Raw genomic sequence first — 6,915 nt, forward strand, 5'->3', positions numbered from 1 at the left:
GTTGATGAGGTAAGCGATGATTACATAACCCTGTTACTGGACAGTTATATGGAGCATCACAGTCACTGGAAATAGAAGCAGCTTCTGAGAACACAGGGGGAAAGATAAATTATATCTGGTGTTTGTTAGAATATTTCTGCCTGTGAATTATAGAAGACAGCAGCTTAAACTCAAAGAAGTCACACCTAACATGAAGTGCGAGGTTAGGAATCCAGACCTGTTGGGAGGGGCAGCATCTCAGCAATGCCACTGAGAACCAGGCTCTTTCTGTCTTTCACTCTTTATCATCTGGCTTTTGTCCCCATGGTGATGAGGTGGCTCTGCACTGTCCAGAAGCTATTCCCAAGAAAGTGGGAAGGGGTTGTCTTCATATCTTGATTGCAGACTTTCTCAGAGCCTTCTTTCTTGCATCTTATTGGTCAAAACTGGGTCACATGGCTTCCCCTTCATTTTCCTAAGGGTGTCTGGGGAACAGACCATTTTAGCCTGACACATTGCCTCACCCCCCAGAAGAAAATTAAGGTTATGAATGTTGGTTAGACAAATAGCCATGACCACCGTACCTGGGGATTTTATTTTTGTCATTTCTAATGACCTTTGATTTAGATTTCATGATGTGGTATAAGCAACCACCTCATTCATTCTTTTATCTGACAAATATTTATTAAATGCATAGGACTTTGTATTATACTATTCCCAATTTAATAAAACTAGGCCTCGAATTATGGCTGCTTGAATGAAAACTATGTGAGTATGGGTGTAAGCTAATGGAAGTTTCTCTTAGCTCATGTAGTAAATTGCTGGAACCGTGATTTTCAAATTGACAAAAACTCAGTTTTGTTTAGCTGACCTTCATCGTGCAACTCGTTCGTAATTATTACCCCCACACTCCCTTCTCTGACCCTCAGTCCTTTTTTACCAATAAATTTGGAGGCCTGCCTCCTAAGGCCAAGTTGTACTGGTTTTCCCCTAATACTCCCTTTTCCAGCTTTTATGTGCTTATCCATTAAGTCAGACAAATTTCCTTTTCAGAATTTGGCATTGTTTCTTTACTGGAAAGAAAATAGGTTGTTTTAGGCCTGGAAAACTTGAAAAAGAAAACAGAAAACCGTCAACTACTTGTTTTTTTTTCTTTTTTTTCAAATCATCAAATCCCTTGTTAGGATTTTCAGTGTTGGGTCTTGTGCATACTCTGGTCAGAGGGAACCAAAGTTTGTTCTTGTCCTGGCTCATCTTTGAAGCAGGCGTGGCACATCTCGACACATGGTCTTTCCCCAAACCATGACATAAATCTGCTTTTTAACTTATGTCCAGAATTAGATTTCCAGTAGTGGTGTCTGGCAGGGTCAGTCAGTCAAATTCCAAGGCTGTGAGGATGATCTTACTTGGTATGTGACTTTGCCCGTTTATTGTGGAAGCTGGATTCTGGCCTTGTATGACCCCTTCTAGTTTCTTCCAAATTCTGGCCAAATTAGTGGTTTTCATATATAAAGTGCCCATATTTTGGCTGATTCCCAGTGACAGATCTCTCAGGTAGCATAAGTGGTTTGGAGATATGATGGTTTATATCTGTGGTCCCAAAGTTTGCACCAATAAAGGACGCTAATTTTTTTTTTTAATGGTGTCCTCTCAGATCTCTTGTTTAATAGGATATTTGTTCATGACACAGATCATGTTGATATTTTTTGTAGGTCATCCATTTTCCCACTTATATTAATCAAAGGCATATTAACTACCAACAGTTTCTGACAAGCATGAGATAACCAGTGTTTCTATGTTGATATCACTTATTTCAAATCAGAGATATTTAAAATTAAAAAAAAGCTTTATTATAGTTAAATACATACCTCTAATTTGGCTTTTGAAATATTGAAAGGAAGCTTTAAGGCCATTATTACTTCATTTATAAAACCATAACTACAGGCTGTTCATTTTTCCTAGTGTGATATTCAATTAAATTTTTTTTTGCTTATTTCCCTAGATTTTCCATTTTTGGTGAAGGGTGTTTGGAAAACAAGGTTATGGTATTTATGGTCTGTGTATTCCTCTCTTTCTCATATTTTCACACATGAGTTTCGTCGGGTGATCATTCATTTTAACTTTTCGTCATGGAAAATTTTAAATTTAAAAGTAGAACAGATATTATAATGAACCTTCATGTGTTCATGGTTAAACTGCAGCAAACTCATGGTTGCTTTTGTTTCATCTCTCACTTGCCATCTACGACCCCAACTGGATTGTTTGGAGACAAATTCTAGATATCATATTTTTTTCTGGACAGCCAGTTATGAATTAAAGATCTGCAAGGAGCCCCATCCCAGTAATTACTAAGCCAGAGATTAGGGTTTGGCTCAGTGTGTGCATGTTGACCCATGTTTCTAGATTAGTCATCAATCTGTCTTGGCTTTCTTTTGTTAGCAGGACTTATCTGCAACTGCGATTTCAGAAACTAGAATGGGCAGCTGTGACACTTAGTACTACACTGGCAGTGAGAGAGTAATGCTGGCTGATGTCTAAGTTAAGGAAGCAGGAGAGAAGAGGTCCCAGATGCTCGTTTAATCTAGTGATTCCATGTGGGAAATTGGTGTTGCTTTAAAGCAAAGAGGTTCTGGAACTAAATGTAGCCAAAAGGGTCGTATTCAGCCTTGGCTCTTTGCAGGCATGTGTGTGGTTGCAGGTTTCATGCTCCTTAAGGTAAGACGTTGGGAGAATTTCTTATTTAAAGTTTAGAAAGGATTTTGATTGTCTGAAAAGAAAGGGCAGCCTAAAAAAGCACAGGCTAATCTAGGAGTCCCCATTGAATGTTTCTGTGTGTGTGTGTGTGTGTGTGTGTGTGTGTGAGAGAGAGAGAGAGAGAACGTGTGTGTGTGTGTGTGTGTGTGTGTGTGTGTGTGTGTGTGTGTATATGAGTCCTCTGGGCTGTGATTGCCTTGAATTTATGCCTTGGTGGTCATTTCAAATCGTTGAAGCTCTTTTGGTTCGGAAATCGTGGTCATTGTTTCTGAATCTACACATCCCCCACTGGAAGTTAAATTACTTTTCACATGGAACCTAACGCATCAGGGTCAGAGTCAGAATTACATTCTTGTGAACATTATTCCATTAGCTGTTTTACTTAGATTTGGTGGAAATCGTTAATAGTAGTAGATGATTAACTTGCATTAAATTAAACCATTCCCTTCCTAATTTGTGCTTGAGTGTATAAGGTCAAAATATTAGAATAATTTAATGTACAACAAAAAGTAATTTTGAATAGAAAAGTTAGTATTTATTAGTGACTAATAGATTTTTATGTCAACTATTTATTGTAAATAGTAAATGTAAAATAAAATCAGAGGTATCCTTTTAAAAAATTTATTGAAGTATAGTTGATGTACAATGTTGTGTTAATTTCTACTATACAGCAAAGTGATTCAGTTATACACACACACACACACACACACACACACACACACACATATATATATACACATTCTTTTTCATATTCTTTTCCATTATGGTTTACCACAGGATACTGAATTTAGTTCCCTGTGCTATACAGTAGGACCTTGTTGTTTACCCATTGTATATATAATAGTTTGCATCTGCTAATCCCAAACTCCCAATCCACTCCCCATCCTACCCTCCCCCTTGGCAACCACAACTCTGTTCTGTATGACTGTGAGTCTGTTTCTGTTTCATAAAAGTTCATTTGTGTCATATTTTAGGTTGCGGGATCCTATTTTGATTTGCTTTCCTTTTTTTCTTTTTTACTTTCCTTTCCTGTTTTTCTTAATCCAAAAGTCTAAGCTAAGAAAAACAGAACCCTTAAATGGCCTATTGGTCTGGACAATAAAAAATGCTTTAACAGAAGGAGATAGTAGCTTATGATTCTGTTACATTACGTTACCTGCACAGGCTATTACAATCTCCTCATATCATTTCCCACTGGGAGTATTGAAACAGGAGTGGAGTTTTATACATTTACTTCTTTATTTATACATTTACTTCGTGAAATTAAACTGTTTGAGGGTATGACATTGGGATAGATGTGAAGTGAATATTCAAATTCTAATTTTGAAAAATCCCCATTTATTTTTACCATTTGCTCCTAAGAAATCGTCTTTTTTTTTTTGCGTGGCTTGCAGAGTCTTAGTTCCCCCACCAGGGATTGAACCCTGGCCCAAGGCAGTGAAAGTGTGGAATCTTAACCACTGGACAACCAGGAATTCCCAGAAATCAAGTCTTTGGAATCAAAGTCTTTAACATATTTCATTTAGGTAGAAATTAAGAAATATTTTAAGTCTAAGATGATAGATTGCAGTTGTGAATGTTGTAACTGAAACCGTAACGTGAGGAAATTATAACAGGTCTTAAAAGTTCACCTTTGCTACTTTCTGTTATTAGTGGATAGTCTTTCTTCTTTTCTCCCCACAGGAAAAGATGGTTTCTCTACGCTATGGAATCCTGAAACATGATCTTTCTTAAAAGGGTAGGTGTCTGTGCTTTTAAAATTAACTTATTATGACTTTTAAAAATTTTTGTTATCTTGAATAAATTACAACCCAAGCTATTTAATTGAGAAGCCAATTTTAGGCAGCTAATGCATGCCATTGTAAGTTGAATTAAAACCTCAGATTCAGCTTTCTAAATTCAATATTGAGTTTTCCAGGCTTTTTAAAGAATGACTATTTTGAGTGAATAGCTGTTATCTACAGTAGTCAATGCATGTGATGTGTAATAAGTGAATGTCTCTCACTAGGCACATTTTTTATTGAAATAGACAATTTCAACCTATGTGGCTGAAATATGTTCCTATTTTTTCAGTGGGTGACATCATTCTGGGAAGCCCAGAGAGTTTGGAAATATACAATGGTCTGTGGCCAAAGTTGTCACATCTTCCATTTTTTCTATGAGATTTCTTTCTCAGAGCATGGATTGTGATTTGCTTGATACTTTATCAGCTATAACAAGGTCGTGGCCACTCTAGGTTTATGGAGGCTTTTGGTAATCTATACAGAGTCTCCAAGAGGTTATTAAATTTCATGGATGGAGCTCCTAGCCTAGCAGTTGCTTTGTTTTCCTGGTAACTTTTACTCTGTCATATGGACCAACATCTGCTGGCTCTTCTGTTCTGAAAGATATGCTTGGGGACTTTGATTCTGATGAGAGTGATGTGTCCAGAAGTCTGTATAGATGCTGGAAAAGCTCTAGACACAAGTGCTGTGGTGGGTCTCATGTGGCCATCACCCCAAACCACAGGATTACCTCTGAGATTTTGGGATGTTCCAAGATCCCAGCAGTCAAACTTGACGTTGAACCACTATCCTTCAATGTGTCCCTCCAGTCTCCTCTCAGATTTTAGGAGTTTAGCTCTTAGATCTTTGGGCAGAGAAGTTATGGTGTGGAAACATTCTTCGCCATTTTATAATCACAGATTTGTGAAGCTGATGGGGTCTGTCTTCATTCTTCTGTCAGCTTCATAAAAGTGGCTTTTCACCTCCAGCTTTCAATGACCTTGTCCAGCTCATGGCCATCTCCAGCCAGGGGATGGTTCAGTTCTCCTCTCTGCCAGAGCTCCCAAAGTTAATTACCCATATATCACTTATAAAACATCACCTGCCTCTAGATAGCAAAAGGGGAGAATTATGACATGGACTAGATCTTTGGAAATCTGGGGTGGAGAACAAACATGCTTTCTTATCTCTGAATTGGAAGTAGAGGAGGTGAAACTGAGATGAAATATTTGTCCCATTTAAGATAAATTGAAACACCAGTGTACACTCAGCATTTGGACATAAATACTACAGGGGTGTATTTGTAAACAGAGATATTAAATGGAGAAATTGCAGCTAATTTGCTGTACAAATGGACTTCAGAAATCTGTTCTGTGCAGATTACTTACATGAAGTGACTGCAGAGTTACTAAGTAAATGTTTGCTTTATTTTATTTTTTCCTGAAATTATTTCTTCAGATTTTTGGCTTCAAAGATGACACAGAGAAACATGAGTTAATCACAGGCGGAGAACTGATGAACATTATATAAATGTTGAGTTATAAAAGTACACTTTTAGGAAATCCAAATTGTTAGACCTTGATCTTCGCAGCTAGAATGATAATTGGGCTTCACTGCAGCATAAATAATTTATATTGTACATCTGCTACCAGATATACATTGAAAAAATTTGACTTCCAAGCTTTAGAAAAGTTGCATTTTCTCATTTCTCTAATACCAATCCAAACTCCCTCTTGTGAACAAAGACTACATCTGTACAACATATATCACATATCTGGTGGATACTTGGGAACATGGTCCTTAAAAGAGGGCTCCTAACCTGTGTACACAGAGCCCAGGAGGCAGTGGGAGATTGTAAGAGGTCCTAGAATCCATGATAATATCAAGGATTGCTCATATATTAAATAAATAATGTATCCTGTGTTTATGTGTATGATTATTTGAAAACCCTATATAGTTGCTGCTGTTATGAGAAATATACATGAACATAAGTGCTATTGAATTAAGAGGAGCTCTTTACTATAATAGATTTTCTTAACAGGAGGTAAAGCACAACTATTGTAAACAGTTAATAACTCATTTTGACTTTAAAAATGGGTCCTCACCACCTCACACAGGTTAGAATGATCATCATTAAAAAGTCTACAAATAATAAATACTGGAGAAGGTGTGGAAAAAAGGGAACCCTCTTGCACTGTTGATGGGAATGTAAGTTGATACAGCCACTACGGAAAACAGTATGGAGGTTCCCCAAAAGACAAAAAATAGAGTTGCCATATGATCCAGCAATCCCACTGCTGGGCATAAACCCAGACAAGACTATAATTTGAAAAGATACATGCACCCCTATGTTCATAGCAGCACTATTTACAATAGCTAAGACAACCTAAATGTCCATCGATAGATGAATGGGTATAGA

General features: G+C 37.3%; 1 protein-coding gene across 6 annotated transcripts in view; it reads left to right on the forward strand.

The window, feature by feature from the left end:
• PLCB4 (phospholipase C beta 4) overlaps nucleotides 1–6,915 on the forward strand; it is a 418,385-nt gene that overhangs the window by 23,735 nt on the left and 387,735 nt on the right. For 2 of the 6 annotated variants that reach the window (XM_079944160.1, XM_079944159.1), the window contains exon 2: nucleotides 4,417–4,471. The exons of the other annotated variants lie outside the window; for them this stretch is intronic. The gene's annotated coding sequence lies outside the window, so the exon portion shown is untranslated. The remainder of the gene's footprint in view (nucleotides 1–4,416; nucleotides 4,472–6,915) is intronic. 6 annotated transcript variants of the gene reach the window in all.

This window comes from Stenella coeruleoalba (assembly GCF_951394435.1).
Source record: "Stenella coeruleoalba genome assembly, chromosome: 15".
Taxonomy (NCBI): domain Eukaryota; kingdom Metazoa; phylum Chordata; class Mammalia; order Artiodactyla; family Delphinidae; genus Stenella; species Stenella coeruleoalba.